The 18,372-nt window shown below is 40.8% G+C and overlaps 1 long non-coding RNA gene across 2 annotated transcripts; it reads left to right on the top strand.

Annotated features, from left to right (window-relative positions):
- The first annotated feature begins 11,955 nt into the window (after positions 1-11,955).
- On the top strand, positions 11,956-17,621 carry LOC127485281 (uncharacterized). Of its 2 annotated transcripts, none has more exons than XR_016213463.1 (5): positions 11,956-12,039; positions 12,448-12,605; positions 13,828-13,902; positions 16,481-16,595; positions 17,494-17,621. It is a non-coding gene; the product is annotated as an uncharacterized LOC127485281 (long non-coding RNA). The 2 variants fall into 2 exon arrangements; XR_016213465.1 differs by having other exon boundaries at positions 12,517-12,605.
- The last annotated feature ends 751 nt before the right edge of the window (positions 17,622-18,372 follow it).

Below are 18,372 nucleotides of genomic sequence, written 5' to 3' on the forward strand. Positions count from 1 at the left end.
CATCTCTCTACACCCAAGTTATTGAAATCCCATGTGTTGCTTTTGCCTTCTCCCAAACTACAGAACACCCATAAGCTGTGTCTCTCTACACTCAGGTTACAGAACTCTCATAAACTGTGTCTGCTACACTCAGGCTACAGAACTCCCGTATACTGCGTATGCCACTCCCAACCTGAAGAATTCCTGTAAGCTGTGTCTCCTACACTAAGGTTACAGAACTCCCGTATACTGTGTCTGCTACAGTCAGGCTACAGAACTCCTGTAAACTGTGTCTCTCTACCCCTAGGTTACAGATCTTCTGTGTACTGCATGTGCTAAAAAATAGAAGCCTCTCTGCCCAGCCATAATGTTTCAAGTGAGTATTCCATGCTTTGTCATATTTTTGGAGTTCTATGATCATAAGCACAGTCTAATATAAATGCATTTTCATTAATCACCAAATTCTTCATATTGTTTATAATAACTCCTCATCCACCAGCAGCCCCAGACAGGCATTAATCTGAACTCTATCTCCAGAGATTGGCCATTCTTTTGGATATGCTACAGTGTGTGGGGTTTTGCTTCTGATTTCCTCTCTTTCTTAAAATATTTTGACTTCCGTTATTTTTGTGGTCTTTCATTTCTTAATTGATTTGTATTGCCAAATAGTATGCCATTATAAAAGATATACTGCACACTGTTTTTCTTACACATTAGTATTTGGGTCGCTTTTATATTTGGCTTTCATGAATACTGCTGCAGTGAGCCTTTACTGGTATGTGGATTTTATATCTTTTAGTGGCATACCTGGGAGATAAACTACTGAGGCAATAAACAGTCCCATGTAGAACATGCTGAGAAACTGCCGAATTAGTGTCCATAGTGACTGCACTGGAAGTTTATGAGGGTTCCATGCTCATCATGTCCCTGGCACATTTATCTATGACTGAATCAGTCATTTTACTGAATATGAATTGATATATTTCCCAAGATTTGATTGCATTTCCAATGACTAATAGCAATCATTTTTTGAGTATTAAAATCTAAATGTCTTACTGAAATCACTGCTTTGTTTTAAAAATTGTGTTCTTATATTTTTCTTTTCTAATATAAAATCCATTTTTTAAAATGTGTTAGTAATATTTCACTTTGATGCTACATTGAATGCTAATGCTAATTGTATTTTCATGATGTTCATTGCTACTGTACAGAAATATAATTGATACTTATATCTTTATTTTATATTCTGAACATCACTGAGTCTTACTTTGGGATTTTAGTGAATACCTCACAATGTCTTTTGCTTGCAAATATGTCTTAGATGTTACAAGACACGTTTGCTCTTTTGTATGCAATCTGGAGTATTTTTCTTTTGTGTGTGATTTCTTTAGCACAATGTTCCATTACACTGTTGAACAGAAGTGTTAAAATATCTATGCCTATTTCTGTGCTGCTGTGTGTAGCTAAAGCATATTTTGTATGGCTGGAGGAGCAGTGACAAACTCTTTCAATTTCTGTTTCTTAAGGAATTTCTTTATTTCACTTTCAATCATATATGAGAGCTTTGCTGAGTATAGTATTCTGGGTTGACAATTTTGTAGGAATTTATTATAGATTATCCATTGGTGCCCTTCCTGTGGTGAGATTCTCTTCAATTCATAGTTTGTTTAGGGTTTAAATCATAAGCTGAACTTAGTCAGTTTTTTCTCTATCAATGAATTTATCAAACCTTCATTTTCTTTTATTAGCATAGCTTATATATTAAATGCTTGTCTCTCTGTTCCAGTCCTTTGGTCTGTGTATCTGTTTTAATGCTAATAGGACACTTTTTGGTTACTTTCCCTTCTGTATTAAGGAACTATGAGACCTCCAACTTTGATCTTGTTTTCTTTTTTTTTTGTTTTTGTTTTTGAATGTGCAAATATTTATTTATATTTTATAAAAACAACTTTAGGAATATAGTGATTTTTCCCACACTCTCACTCCTCTTCCTCCACCCTCTCCTATTCCCAGTCTTATTTTTACTAAGATCTATTTTCAAATAATTTCATAAGCATTCAATTAACTATACTGAGTTCCACAAGTTGTGTGAAAAAAAAAATTGTTTTTCTCAACAGTCAAGACAAGTGCTGTTCAAAGTCATGAAATCTCAAAATGTTAATTCCACTTCTATAGATTATCATTTAGGTGCTGTATTAGGTATCACAGATTATAGAGAGTGTGTTTGTCCTTTTGGGACTGACTTATTTCACTAAGTATGATGTTGTGCAGTTACATGTATTGTATCCCAACTGACAGGATTTCATTTTTTTATTGCTCTGTAGTATTCCATGGTGTATATACCCCATAATTTCTTTATCAGGTCTTCAGCTGATGGGCATTTGGATTTATTCCATGTCTTAGCTGTTGTGAATTGAGCTACGATAAACATGGCTGTACAGATAACTCTTGCATATGCAAATTCCATTTCCATTGGGTAAAATTCCAAGAGTGGGATGGCTGGGTCATATGGTAGTTCTATAGTCAGATTTCTGAGGTATCTCCATACTGTCTTTCATAGTGGCTGTACCAGTTTACATTCCCACAAACCGTGGATCAGATTACCTTTTCCTCCATTCTCACCACCATTTGTTGTTGAAAGCCATTCAAATGGAGATGAAGTGAAACTTCATTGTGGTTTTTATTTGTATTTCCCTGATAGCTAGTGATACCAGGCATTTTTTCATGTGTCTATTTGGATTTCTTCTTTTGAAAAATAACCATTTAAGACCTTTGCCCATCTCTTAATTGGATTGTTTGTTTTATTGTTGCTTAGTTTCTTGAGCTCTTTACATAATCTGGTTATTAATCCTTTATTAGTCGCATGGGTTGCAAATAATTTCTCTCATTCTGTTGGTGGCCTTTTCACTTTGCTGAGTGTTTGTTTTGCAGTGCAGAAGCTTCTCAAATTGATATAATCCCAGTTGCCAATTTTGGCTTTGATTGGCTGTGCCTCTGGGCTCTTTTCCAAGAACTCTTTGTCTATGCCAGTATCTCGGAGGGTTTCACCAATGTTTTATTTAGTAATTTGATGGTATTGAGTCACAGATTTATGTCTTTTTCCATTTTGAGTAGTTTTTGTATAGGGAATAAGGTAGTAGTCTTGCTTCATGCTTCTGCATGTGGAGATCCAGTTTTCCAGCACCATTTGTTGAAGAGACTATCCTTGCTCCAGGGATTGATTTTGGCTCCTTTGTCAAAGATAAGGTGGTAGTAGAAGCATGGGTTGATTTCTGGAGTTTCTATTCTGTTTCATTGGTCTGTCTGTCTTTTTTCCTGCCAGTACCTGGGTTTTTTCATTATAGATCTCTTGCAGTATATCTTGAAATCCGGTATTGTGGTGCTTCGAACTTTGTTTTTGTCCTATAAGATTGCTTCAGCTATTCAGGGTCTCTTGTGTTTCCATATGAATTTCAGTATCATTTTCTCTATGTCTGAGAGGAATGTCCTTGGTATTTTGATTGGCATCACATTGATTTTGTAAATTGCTTTTGATAGTATGGACATTTTGGTGTTTTTTTTTTTTTACAGGAAGTGTTAGACAGTGAGAGAGACAGACAGAGAAAGGTCTTCCTTCCATTGGTTCACCCCCAAATAGCCGCTATGTCTGGCACACTGTGCTGATCCGAAGCCAGGCGCCAGGTGCTTCCTCCAGGTCTCCCATGTGGGTGCAGAGCCCAAGGACTTGGGCCATCCTCCACTGCCTTCCTGGGCCACAGCAGAGAGCTGGACTGGAAAAGGAGCAACTGGGACAGAATCCAGCACCCCAACCAGGACTAGAACCCAGGGTGCCAGTGCTGCAGGCGGGGGATTAGCCAAGTGAGCTGTGGCACCAGATGTATTGACATTTTGATGATATTGATTCTTCTAATCCATGAACAGGAACAATTTTTTGCATTTTTTGTGTCTTCTATTGTTTCTTTAATGAGTTGTAATTCTCATCATAGAGAATTTTAAAATCTCTCTTTGAAATCACCTATTGTGATAATCATATGGTTTTTGTTCTTCATTTTGTGAATGTGATGTATCACATTGATTTGCAAATGTTGAATCATCTCTACATACCTGTGATAAACCCCACTTATTCTGGGTGATTGATTTTCTGATGTGTTGTTGGATTCAATTGACTTATATTGTTGGGAATTTTTATGTTTATGTTCATCAGAAAAACTGTTCTGTAGCTTTTCTTCTCTTTTTTTTTTCAGGATTAGTAATTAAGGTAATGCTGGCTTCATAGAAGGAGTTTAGAAGGATTCCCTCTCTTTCAATTGTTTTGAATAGGTTGAGAAGTATTTGAGTTAGTTCTTTAAATGTCTGGTAGAATTCAGCAGTGAAGCCACCCAGTACTGTGCTTTTCTTTGCTGTGAGGGTCTTTATTATTGATTTAATTTCTGTCTTGATTACTTGTCAGTTTAGATTGACAAATCAGATATGTTTTCCAATTATTCCTTGTAGAAGGCCCACAAAGTGTCAAGCACCATTTTTGACACTGGAGATACAATAAGTTTTTTCAAAGAATTGCAAGTTTCTGTTTTGTACATGATCTGTGTTCTTTTTTATTTATTTTTTAACTTTTATTTAATGAATATAAATTTCCAAAGTACAGCTTATGGATTACAATGGCTTCCCCCCATAACTTCCCTCCCACCTGCAACCCTCCCCTTTCCCTCTCCCACCCCCCTTCCATTCACATCAAGATTCATTTTCAATTCTGTTTATATACAGAAGATCAGTTTAGCATATATTAAGTAAAGATTTCAACAGTTTGCACCCAAATAGAAACACAAAGTGAAAAATAATGTTTGAGTACTAGTTATAGCATTAAATCACACTGTACAGCACATTAAGGACAGAGATCCTATGATCTGTGTTCTGTCTCTGAATTTTTCTCTTTTTTTATAGGTAGATTTCACTATCATGTGTGGTATCTTTTCATACTTTTCTTATTTGGCTTTATGCAAATTATCAATATAAGGTCCTTAACTTTTCTTATTTTTTAAAAATATTTATTTATTTATTTGAAAGTCAGTTACACACAGAGAGAAGGAGAGGGAGAGAGAGAGAGAGAGAGAGAGAGAGAGAGAGAGAGAGAGAGTCTTCCATCCACTGGTTCACTCCCCAATTGGCTGCAATGGCCGAAGCTGTGCCGATCCTAAGTCAGGAGCGAGGAGATTCTTCTGGGTCTCCCACATGGGTGCAGGAGCCCAAAGACTTGGGCCATCTTCTACTGCTTTCCCAGGCCATCGCAGAAAGCTGGATCAAAATTGGAGCAGCTGGGACTTGAACCAACACCCATATGGGATGTCGGCACTGCAGGCAGTGCTTTACCCTCTACACCACAGTACCGGCCCCATAACTTTTCTTTATTTTTTTAGAAAGACTCATTTATTGATTTAAGAGAGAGATTTTAACTGCTGGCTCACTCCTCAAATGCTTGCAACACCCAAGTGAAGGGGGTGGGAGGGAAGCCAGCAGCAGGGAACACAATCCAGGTCTCCCATGTGGGAGGCAGCAACCCAATTACTTTTTTTTTTAACTTCTATTTAATGAATATAAATTTCCAAAGTACGAATTATGGATTACAATGGCTTCCCCCCATAACGTCCCTCCCACCCACAACCCTCCCTTTTCCCACTCCCTCTCCCCTTCCATTCACATCAAGATTCATTTTTGATTCTCTTAATATACAGAAGATCAGTTCAGTATACATTAAGTAAAGATTTCAACAGTTTGCTCCCACACAGAAACATAAAGTGAAAAATAATAGGTGATTTTTAAAATGATGATGAAATCAGATCAGACCTATTGTCATGTTTAATCCCAGTGAGAGTCAAGTTGGGAATTGATAATTTCTTCTTTTTTTTTTTACAGAAGATCAGTTTAGTATATATGAAGTAAAGACTTCAAGAGTTTGCACCCCCATAGAAACACAAAGTGAAATATACTGTTTGAATACTCATTATAGCATTAAATCTCAATGTACAGCACATTAAGGACAGAGATTCTACATGAGGAGTAAGTGCACAGTGACTCCTGTTGTTGACTTTACCAATTGACACTCCTGAATTGTGCATCAGTAATCACCCTATGCTCCAGTCATGAGATTCCAAGGCTATGGAAGCCTTTTGAGTTCTCTGACTCTTATCTTGTTTAGACAAGGTCATAGTCAAAGTGGAGGTTCTCTCCTCACTTCAGAGAAAGGTACCTCCTTCTTTGAAGACCTGTTATTTCCACTGGGATCTCACTCGCAGAGATCTTTCATTTAGGTCTTTTTTTGCCAGAGTGTCTTGGCATTCCATGCCTGAAATACTCTCATGGGCTTTTCAGCCAGATCCGAATGCCTTTAGGGCTGATTGTGAGGCCAGAGTGCTGTTTAGGACATCTGCCATTCTATGAGTCTGCTGAGTATCTCGCTTCCCATGTTGGATCACTCTCCCCTTTATTTATTCTATCGGTTAGTATTAGCAGGTACTAGACTTGTTTATGTGCTCCCTTTGACTCTTAGTCCTTTCATTATGATCAATTGTGAACTGAAATTGATCACTTGGACCAGTGAGATGGCATTGGTACATGCCACCTTGATGGGATTGAATTGGAGTTCCCTGGTATGTTTCTACCTCTACCATTTGGGGCAAGTCAGCTTGAGCATGTCCCAAATTGTACATCTCTTCCCTCTCTTATTCCCACTCTTATGTTTAACAGGGATCACATTTCAGTTAAATTTTAACACGTAAGAATAACTGTGTATTAATTACAGAATTAAACCAGTCATATTAAGTAGAACAGACAAAAAAAAAAAACTACTAAGAGGGATAATGTATTAAGTTGTTCATTAACAGTCAGGGCTATGCTGATCAAGTCACCATTTCACATAGTGTCCATTTCACTTCAACAGGTTTCCTTTTTGGTGTTCAGTCAGTTGTCACCTATCAGGGAGAACATATGGTATTTGTCCCTTTGGGATTGGCTTATTTCACTCAGCATGATGTGTTCCAGATTCCTCCATTTTGTTGCAAATGACTGGATTTCGTTGTTTCTTACTGTGGTACAGTATTCTAAAGGGTACATATCTCATAATTTCTTTATCCAGTCTACTGTTGATGGGCATTTAGGTTGGTTCCAGGTCTTGGCTATTGTGAATTGTGCTGCAATAAACATTAGGGTGCAGACCACTTTTTTGTTTGCCAATTTAAATTCCTTTGGGTAAATTCCAAGGAGTGGGATGGCTGGGTCAAATGGCAGGGTTATATTCAGGTTTCTGAGGAATCTCCAGACTGACTTCCATAGTGGCCTGACCAGTTTGCATTCCCACCAACAATGGGTTAGTGTCCCTTTTTCCCCACATCCTCGCCAGCATCTGTTGTTGGTAGATTTCTGTATGTGAGCCATTCTAACCAGGGTAAAGTGAAACCTCATTGTGGTTTTGATTTGCATTTCCCTGATTGCTAGTGATCTTGAACATTTTTTCATGTGCCTGTTGCCATTTGGATATCCTCTTTTGAAAAATGTCTATTGAGGTCCTTGGCCCATCTCTTAAATGGGTTGTTTGTTTTGATGTTGTGGAGTTTCTTGATCTCTTTGTAGATTCTGGTTATTAACCCTTTATCTGTTGCATAGTTTGCAAATATTTTTTCCCATTCTGTCGGTTGTCTCTTCACTCTGCTGACTGTTTCTTTTGCAGTTCAGAAACTTCTCAATTTGATGCAATCCCAATAGTTGATTTTGGCTTTGACTGCCTCTGCCTCCCAGGTCTTTTCCAGAAACTCTTTGCCTGTGCCAATATCTTGAAGGGTTTCTCCAATGTTCTCTAATAACTTGATGGTGTCAGGTGATAGATTTAGGTCTTTAATCCATGTTGAGTGGATTTTTGTGTAAGGTGAAAGGTAGGGGTCTTGCTTCATGCTTCTGCACGTGGAAATCCAGTTTTCCCAGCACCATTTATTGAATAGACTGTCCTTACTCCAGGGACTGGTTTTGGATCCTTGATCAAATATGAGTTGGCTGTAGATGTTTGGGTTGATTTCTGGTGTTTCAATTATGTCCTATTGGTCTATCCATCTGTTTCTGTACCAGTACCATGCTCTTTTGATTACAACTGCTCTGTTGTATGTCCTGAAAATTGGTATTGAGATGCCTCCGGCTTTGTTTCTGTTGTACAAGATTGCTTTACCTATTCAAGGTCTCCTGTGTCTCCATATGCATTTCAGCATCATTTTTTCCAGATCTGAGAAGAATGTCTTTGGTATCCTGATTGGAATTGCATTGAATCTATAAATTGCTTTTGGGAGAATGGACATTTTGATGATGTTGATTCTTCTAATCCATGAGCATGGAACATTTTTCCATTTTTTGGTATCCTCTTCTATTTCTTTCTTTAAGGTTTTGTAATTTTCATTGTAGAGATCTTTAACGTCCTTGGTTAAGTTTATTCCAAGGTATTTGATTGTTTTTGTAGCTATTGTGAATGGGATAGATCTTATCAGTTCTTTCTTAGCCGTGGCATTGCTTGTGTATACAAAGGCTGTTGATTTTTATGCATTGATTTTATATCCTGCCACTTTGCCAAACTCTTCTATGAGTTCCAATAGTCTCTTAGTAGAGTTCTTTGGGTCCCCTAAGTAAAGATTCATATCATCTGCAAAGAGGGATAGTTTGACTTCTTCCTTCTCAATTTGTATTCCTTTAATTTCTTTTTCTTGTCTGATGGCTCTGGCTAAAACCTCCAGAACTATGTTAAATAGCAGTGGTGAGAGTGGGCATCCCTGTCCGGTACCAGATCTCACTGGAAATGCTTCCAACTTTTCCACATTCAATAGGATGCTGGCCATAGGTTTTTCATAAATTGCTTTGATAATATTGAGGAATGTTCCCTCTATACCCAATTTTCTTAGAGTTTTCATCATGAAATGGTGTTGAATTTTATCAAATGCTTTCTTTGCATCAATTGAGATAATTATATGGTTTTTCTTCTGCAGTCTGTTAATGTGGTGAATCACATTGATTTATTTGTGAATGTTGAACCATCCCTGCATACCAGGGATGAATCCCACTTGGTCTGGGTGGGTGATTTTTCTGATGTGTTGTTGTATTCTATTGACCAGAATTTTATTGAGGATTTTTGCGTCTATGTTCATCAGGGATATTGGTATATAATTTTCTTTCAGTGCTGCATCTTTCTCTGGCTTAGGGATTAAGGTGATGCTGGCTTCATAGAAAGAATTTGGGAGGATTCCCTCTTTTTCATTTGTTCTGAATAGTTTGAGAAGAATTAGAGCCAGTTCTTCTTTAAATGTCTGGTAGAATTCAGCAGTGAATCCATCTGGTCCTGGGCTTTTCTTTGTTGGGAGGGCCTTTATTACTGTTTCAATTTCTGTTTCAGTTATGGGTCTATTTAGGTTTTCTATGTCTTCATGGTTCAACTTAGGTAGGTTGCATGTGTCCAGGAATCTATCCATTTCTAATAGATATTCCTGTTTGCTGGCATACAAGTCCTTGTAGTAATTTCTGATGATTCTTTTTATTTATGTGGTGTCTGTTGTTATGTTTCCTTTTTCACCTCTGATTTTATTGATTTGGGTCTTTTCTCTTCTTTTTTTAGTTAGTTGGGCCAATGGGGTGTCAATTTTGTTTATTTTTTCAAAAAACCAGCTTCTCGTTTGGCTTATTTTTTGTAACTTTTTTTGGATTCAATCCTGCTAATTTCTTCTCTGATTTTAATTATTTCTCTTCTCCTACTAGATTTGGGTATGGTTTGCTGCAGTTTTTCTAGGTCCTTGAGATGTGCTGAAAGCTCATTTATTTGGTACCTTTCCAATTTCTTGATGTAGGCACCTATTGATATAAACTTTCCTCTTAACCCTGCTTTTGCTGCATCCCATAAGTTTTGGTATGTTGTGCTGTTATCCTCATTTACTTCCAGAAAGTTTTTGATTTCTCTTTTGATTTCTTGAATGACCCAGTAGGAACCCAATTACTTGAGCCATCTCCCTGCTGCTTCTGAGGGCCAGTATTGCCAGGAAGCTGTGTTATGTGTATCCTAAAGCAGAGAGTCTGTGGTTTTCCAATTGGGTGAGACCAAGCTCTGTCTACCATTTTCTTTCAACCAGGGGACCCTATCCCTCAGAAAACCTCTCTATTTCCATCTCTTTGTACAGTAATCATCTGTCTCACAGTGTATTTGTGTGTATGTGGTCAGAGGAATGTAAATAAAACCCTTTGAGGTGAGTCTGCTTATATCTGTTGATATCCACCCCTCTCCCAGCCCAGCACTAAGCTATCCCTTGCAATAGCGAAAAGTGGGCAAAGATTTACCCAAAGTAATGTGGGAAGTAGACAGGAAGCAGCACAATAAAACCCTAAAATGCATCCCCACTGCCTGTAGCAACTCCACACAAAACCCCTGTGGCATCTAGGAATCTTCCATTATAGCCACCATTTTGGGAAAGAAAACAGCTGTTTATGTTAGAATGCTGTGTTATTTCTGTTTTCCTGCATAATAATACCACACATAACAATAAGAGCACACACTTATTATCTCAGAGTTTCTGTGGGTGAGGGTCTGGGCATGGCCCACCTGGGTCCTCTGCAGCCTGCTGTATCAAGGTGTCAGGCAGGACTGGGTTCTCATGTGAAGAGAAAAAGAATGCTCTACCTCAACCATGTGGGCTGGAGAAAGGGTTCAGGTCCTTGCAGTCTCTGGAACTGTGGGTTCTGTGTTCTTGCTCACCTAAGCTGGAGGCCATGCCCAGTTCCTTGTCATGTGGACCTCTACAACATCGCCACACAACTTCATCAAAGCCAGGAAGAGAAGAGTCTCCTAGCAAGACAAGCATTAGACTCTGTGTCAGCTTTTGTTGTAATATACTGGTTGGAAGCGCATCGCATCCCAACCACACTGAAGGGGAAGGGATCATGCAAGGACATGACTTTCCAGGAGACTTGTGAAATGCAAGTCACAGTCCCTTCTGTGGGATCTGGAAACCACCTTTCCTCGAAATTTTTGAAAGTCATTGAAGGGTTTTAAGCAGTAAAGCACCATCACATTCTGGCATTACAATGGTCACTACCCAAAAGGAATGGAGAACAGATTGGTGGGAGAGAAAACTTGACTTAAGGAATTCATTTAGGATGATTATGTTTGTATTCCTAAAGAAATGATGGGGCCCCCAATCAAGGGAACACTAGTGAAAACAGAAGTGGACAAATTGGAGGGTTATTTAAGTCATATAATAAATAGGACTCAGTGTTAAAAAAAATAGCCAGTGAGGGAGAAGACGAGAATATTCCGGTTCTGGGTTGTGCAACTGGTGTGGGAAGCAGTATCATTCACCGAGAAGGGACGACAGTTTAGACATGCTGAGTTTGAGGGGGTTGAATCAGTGTACACTCCCTAGCAAGAACAAACGTTTCTGATAGATTGAAACTAATTGTTATGCCTCCAAAGAGGCTATTGCTTGAACATTTTTTTAATGGTTCAATTTTTCCAGCTCATCTCACACAGGTGAATTTTAAGTATTACAGGTAGCCTACAGATGCAAGAACATCGGACGGAGTCTGCATCCAAGCCCTGTTCCTAAGAACCTAAAACCGTTCACGTTGTTTGAAGACAAAGGATGAGTTTGAGGAGGGCAAAGGCATGGATAAAAGCCAAATACTCCAACATGCCTAACAACACATTAACCTGGTTTAAACTCAGCAGTCCTAAGTGCCGCACTATGAGCACAGGGGTAGACAAAGCCCAAGGAGGAACCCACGTCTCAGGCGTTCGCTGCCTCCCCAACTCAGTTATCACATGCTAGACACGCCGCCAAAAACTCTTGCGAGAGGGAAGGATCCTGCTGGAACCTCGGAGCCTCATGCGCACTCCCACCTGTGAAACAGGCTGGCGGGGCGCAGGCATTGCTGGGAACTGTAGTTCTGAGTGGGAAAAGGCCCGACAGCCTCGCTCCGCTGTTTCTTAGGCATGCGTGACTCTGAGCTGGCCCAAGAAGTTTGTAGCCTTTGTCCAGCCTGGGATGGGAGGTGAGTTGGGTGTGTGGGCTAGGTGTTGGGCCTGGGGATTGTTCCGTGAGGAGTCTGTGTTTGATAAAGGGGGCTGGAGGGACTGACCACAAGCTGGAAGCCCTCCCTCTGGGACACCGGTGCGCGACGGGCGGGGCGGGCAGAGCCGCGGACGCGGGGCAGGCGCTGGTCTGGGGCCAGCGCCTGGAGCGGAGTGGGACTTGTCCACGCTCCTTGTGCTCCAGGGATGACCCCCGCATCATCTTGGGCCCCCACCCCCACCCCAAGGACTGCTGCCGAGGGGAGGGACGAGTAAGGACCCAGCCTCAGGGTGCTGTCCCAGGCTTTCCAGGCTCCTGCTTGGTGGGACCGAGGCAAGCTCCACCGTGAGCCAGACACCATCCAGACCTGACCATGGCCTTTCTGCAGATTCCCCCACGGGAAGGCAGCAAGGAGGACTGCGAGACCCTTGAGGGCTTCTGGCTGTTCTGCCCGCAGAGTCCTGAGCTGGGGAGAAGCACAGCATCTTTGGGGCATGGAGGAGGCTGGGAGCATGGAGACAGATTTGGCGAAATGCCGAGGAAGAGGTAGGATTGAACCTGTGGAAGGGCGGGATTCTACTCTGGAAGGGAAAACGGTTGCTTCGGGGGAGATCCCTGCTTGCTGGCTGTCGCGATCATCTTGGGGATGCATGGGCTCTTTGGAGTATGCAGGGCTTGGGGTGGAGCTACAGCCCTGCAGGGTGCTGGTAGACCCTTCAGAACCACCAAAAACAGCAAAATGCTAAGCTCTAGAGGCATGAGCATAGTGTCCTCAATTACTTTTTCTCACGTTTTTCCTCCCAAGTTATTGTCCCAGCGGTCTCCATCCGGTGGTCTGAGAATTAAGGTTTGCTCTTGGCAAAAAACAGGGCCCCAAACCTGCTACCCACTTATCTGTACAATTACCCTGTGATTTCAGTACAGCGAATTTTGTCATTGAACATACAAGAAAACAGATGTGGAAGTTGGTCAGCGACTTCCAATTCTGCTAGACCAATGGTCACTTGAAGTTTGGTTTGTGATCTCTACATGAGATTTCTCTTCCTTCTCTCATACTTAAAAAACTTCTAGATTGCACCCCGGGCTCAACCAGTGAAAGTTAATTTGAGGTGGGGTTTGGCATCCTACATTTTATTTATTTTTTCAAGATTTATTTCTTTGAAAGGCAGAGTTACAGAGAGGCAAAGGCAGAGAGAGAGAGATCTTCCATCCACTGGTTCACCCCCCAAGTGGCTGCAATGGCTGGAGCTTCACCGATCAGAATCCAGGAGTCAGGAGCTTCCTCCAGGTGCCCCGTGTGGGTGCAGGGGCCCAAGGACTTAGGCCATCCTCCACTGCTTTCCCTGGCCATAGCAGAGAGCTGGATTGGAAGTGGAGCAGCTGGGACTCAAACTGGTGTCCAACTGGGATGCCAGCACTGCAGGTGGCAGCTTTACCAGCTATGCCACAGCATCAGCTCCAGCAGTCTACATTTTAAATAAGCATATGGAATAAGTTTTGAGGGCCATGGAGCCTACTTCTCCAACAAAAGGAACTGATCTGTTTTAATTTCTGGATCAGAGAGTGCCACCTTCTAGAATGTGTTCAGATATAAACCCAAGTAGCAATATTCATGAACACTTTCCATGGTCTTGCGAGGCAGTGGGTTGACTTGGGCTCCCTTCAGTCTCAGTGTTTGTAGGGAGCACATTTTGTGTGGGAGCAGGATTTTTAGACTTGCAGTTCTGAGGACATTACTGCTTCCTTGCCCTTGGCTCTGTTGTTCCAGGAGTCTCCTCTTTCCCAAGAAAAGAGTGCAGAAGAAGGTGAAGTGGCAGCTCTGCACCTCACAGCCAGATCCCAGGTGAGTGTGAGTGCTAATGATTGTGGAAATCCCACCTTACTTCTCAAAGTACAGGTGCATTCCTTTGTGATACGGAGTTTCTTTGTCCACTAGATCCACTCTATAGAGAGCTGAGTTCTAGGCAATTACAAAGGGCTCAGTAGAAAATGTCTCCTACTTACCCATGGTTCCTTTCTTCTCCATCCATATTTATTGTTTGGCAGACAAATAAGCAGTATTTTCCTCTTTCTACCTGCTGTGCTAATTTCTGTTTGGTCATATGGGAAACTATTTTGCAGATAATGTGGTACATGTCACTTAAAACTTGTTTTTCTATGGGGAAACAACACACATATGCCTTTGAAGGAATTTAGGAAAGCACCTTAAATGCTGATGTGATTCTAAAAACAAGTGTCTGGATAGTTAAAAGGAAGACCTATGAGAATCCAGTGGTCACAATTAGAATTCAGCCCTCCAAGATGAAGTATGCTGAGGTAGTGTGTCTGCAATTGTAAGTTGTTGCCCTTCCCCCCACAGGGCCAGAATAGCTAATAATAAGAATTGTTGGGGCTAACATTATGACACAGTGGGTTAAGCTTTTGCTTCTGACGTGAGCATCATGTATCGGAGTGCTAGCTTGAGTCCCAGCTGCTCCACTTCCAGCCCAGCTTCCTGCTGATGGTGCTTGGGCTGCTGCCATCTGCATGGGAGACCTGGATAGAATTTCTGGCTCAGCATTGACTGTTGTGGACATTTCAGGAGTTAACCAGTGAATGGAGGATCGATCTCTCTAGCTCTCACTCTCTCTCCCCTCCACTCCCTCGTCCTCTCTCTCATTCTCCCTGTTGCTCTGCCTTTCAAATATATATATATATATATATAAAATATATATATTTAAATTGCTGAATTTAGGTGGTAGTCATACTATATGGGTGATCATTGTGTTTGTCTTTCAAGTTTATACATTTTGAAAAGTTTTATTTGAAGGAGCTGAGGAGAAAGGGAGCTGTCCATGTTGTGTGTGGAGTGCCACAACCCAAAGATTCCTCTGCCTTTCTCTTGGCCACTGTGATCCAGGGCATACACAGTAATTACTAGACACTGGCAGTGTGTATACAAGTGACTTTGCAGGTCCTTTATATACTTGCTGTCTTCCATTGGCTTCTCAGCCACCTTACATTACTCTTGAAGACTTTATTAGTCAGTTGGAGCTGATGAAAAAAACTGGCTTAAGCAAAGAGAGGTATTTATTGACTGAAATGTTATTGAAAAATTGAGGTCTGGCCAGATGTGAGGCCCAGGAAATAATGTTAAAACCTATTGTCTTCATTTCACAAAGCTTTCTTTTTCTCCATGGGTTTTGCTCTCAAGCACAATTTTCCTCCAGCATTGGCTACAAACAGGTTTAGGCTTACTTACATCTTCTCATGTTGAGGGCCAGAGAAAAGAGGCAGCTTCTTTCCTAGAAATTCTGGCAGAAGTGCTGAGATTAATTCTATCAAGTTAATTTGCCCGTATCTGAACCAGTTACTGGTCAACTCTATGTGGAACTCTGTGTGGAATAGACTTACACATACGCTACAAACATATCTCACCCAAGAGTCAGTGCTACCCAGACTATACCGACTCAATGAAAGTGCCCAGGGATCAGGGCTAGAGGGAACGTCAGGGTTCATGTAGTAGAGGGAGGGTGATTACTTCATCCATTCCAACCCTGTGATACTGGATTCAAGATTGTTGTAGCAGCAGGATGGTTGGAAACTGTTAGAGAAATTAAAAACACCTCTGGTTTTGCAGGTCTTTTCTTGTTAGAATTTGACTTGGCTATTTTTTATCTTTTACTTACAAAATTTTCTAGCCTATTTAACAAGAAAGAACAGCACAGACTAGAAATGTAAAGGTAATATTACTTTCTCACCTCTCCCTACTGATGTATATTTTCCCATACTTTTGTTTGAGCTTGCACTACTGTAGGCATCTATTGTATTGTATTTCCTTCCATTTCCTTTCTAGTCTCCAGCCTTGGCAATAATATTTTGTTTGGGTGGCCTATTATGTAAACAGGATATAGCTTTTTAGAAAACAAACAAAAAACCTTTTAATAAGGAAATTTACTCATTCACATTTAAAGTCACTTGCCAAGTGACTTTTAAGATTTGTTTATTTGAAAGGAAGTTACAGAGAGGCAGAAAGAGAGAGAGATCAATCTCCCATCTGCTGGTCACTCCCCAGATAGCCCCAATGGCCAAAACTGAGCCAATCTGAAGCCAGGAGCCAGGAGCTTCTTCTGGATCTCCCACATGGGTGCATGGGCCCAAGGACTTGGGCCATCTTATACTGCTTTCCCAGGCCATAGCAGAGAACAGGATTGGGAGTGGAGTGGCTGGGACTTGAACCAGCGCCCATATGAGATGCCAGCACTTTACCCGCTATGCCACAGCACTGCCGCACCAAGTGACTTTTATGTTTCTGTTTCCTATGCTTTCTTTGTTTCTCCTTTGGTATTTTCCCTCCTTTTAAGCAGTGGTTTATGCAGAAAGTGAGGGATGACAAAGAGGCTGTCGCATGTAACTGACCAAAAGTGTATTTTGTGTCCCAGACAACAGTGACATTCAAGGATGTGGCCATGGACTTCACACTGGAAGAGTGGGAGAAGCTGGGCCCTACACAAAGGGCAGTGCTGCTGGAGAACTACAGGAACCTGGTCTCACTGTGTAAGAACAGACTCACTCTCTGACTTGAAACCTACTCAGGGAGATGTCGTCACTTTATAAAAGTAAAAACAGCTTAACAAAGTGTCCATTCTTTGGAACATTGAGAAAAATCTGTTTCTGCTTTATGTTCTTGGTAAAATGTGTGTGCTTGCTCTGAGTCCGGATTCAAGTGACAGAAACAAAATCCACATCTTGGTTCAAGGAATCGAATGTATCATTAGGATTTCTTTTGTTTATTTGCAGTCAGTTGGCTGGGCTTCACTCAGCTTTATTCTTACATCTCCCACATGGCAGAGATGGCCATTGGCAGCCCCAGTGCTATGGTATTCTTCCTGTTAGAGAGATCAGCAAAAACAAAAAAATGCCTACAAATAGTGTCACAAGCCCAGCACTGGAGCCGGAAAAGCCAAGGACTCTCTGGCCTCTTCTGGATCCTTTGCCTGTGTGTGTGTGTGTGTGTATGCAAACCTGTATGCATATGTTTGTATGCAGATAAGCCCCTCCCAAACCTCACATGGCAAATCCCATCAGAAACTTCTACTACTACCTGAAGAAGGAGGGAAGTAAAAACCAGACAAAACTTCTAATTACTGCAGTCATAATTTTGTCCTGCTGCCATGAGGTCCCACTTTTTCCATTTTCTTTCCTAAGATAGCACTAATATGTAATATCTCTCTGGAATTTCCTGACACAATTAAAAGACATTCTCATCTTTTGACTGATGAACAATTCATCTGTACAAATCCATTTAGCTACTTCTTACCAGATCTTTCTGTAATAACTTGTCTTCTTTGTAGATCAAGGGGGTGGAAACTATGCTGTAGATCTTTATGCATACCACAAGTATCTAAGACCCATTTCTTCTTTCTTTCCTTTCCTTTTCTTTTTTTATGAATAGGGCTTCCCATTTCCAAACCTGAGAGCTACGATTTGGAGAATGGAAAAGAGCCATTGATGCTTGAGAGAAAAGTGCCCAGTAGCAGCTATCTAGGTGAGTCGGCGATGGGCGTCTTTAGACATGACAGTCCAGCAGGACAGTGAAGAAGTGGCATTTTCACTGCCCAAGGAAGAATATTAGGAGTGTAATGTGCCTTTATTTTTTTAAATCTTTTAAATTCTAAATCATTTCAGATACATACAGAAGTCCAGAAAAGAAAGTAATATGCATGTATTCATCACCAAGACTAAAGACATGGTAATATTTTGCCTCATTTGCCTCTTTCTTCACAATATAAAATGCATAAAAGCATTATAACTGCATCTTAACTGTACAGTCCTAATTTTCACAAAGTAAAGACATCCACATACCCAGTGGCTAGATCAGGAAAACAACTCAGCAGCACCCCTACAGGCCCCTCTTTGTATCACCTCTCTTCTCCCAAGGGTAACCTGATCCTAACTGGATACACCATAGACTAATTTTGACTGCTCTTGAGCTTCACATAAATGAAGCCATATTGTATATATTCTTGTGTCTGGCTTCCTTTGCAGAACATTAGCTTGTGCATATCATTGTATTTCCCTCATTCTCATTGTTGTACATGCTTCCATTATGTCAGTATACCATTTATCCATTCTCCTGAAGGTAGGAATTTGAATAGTTTCCAGTTTGGGGCTAACATTGCTGCTATTTATATTCTTTACATGTCTTGGTGAACACATACATGCAGTCCTATTGGATATATACAATTAGAATTATTAAGCTATGAGGTAGGTGTGTGTTCATTTTTAGTAGGTAACACCAAAGAGGTTTGTAGCATCATCATTCTAGATACCC

This window comes from Oryctolagus cuniculus, chromosome 1 (assembly GCF_051225735.1).
Source record: "Oryctolagus cuniculus isolate XC-2025 breed Fujian yellow rabbit chromosome 1, ASM5122573v1, whole genome shotgun sequence".
NCBI lineage: Eukaryota > Metazoa > Chordata > Mammalia > Lagomorpha > Leporidae > Oryctolagus > Oryctolagus cuniculus.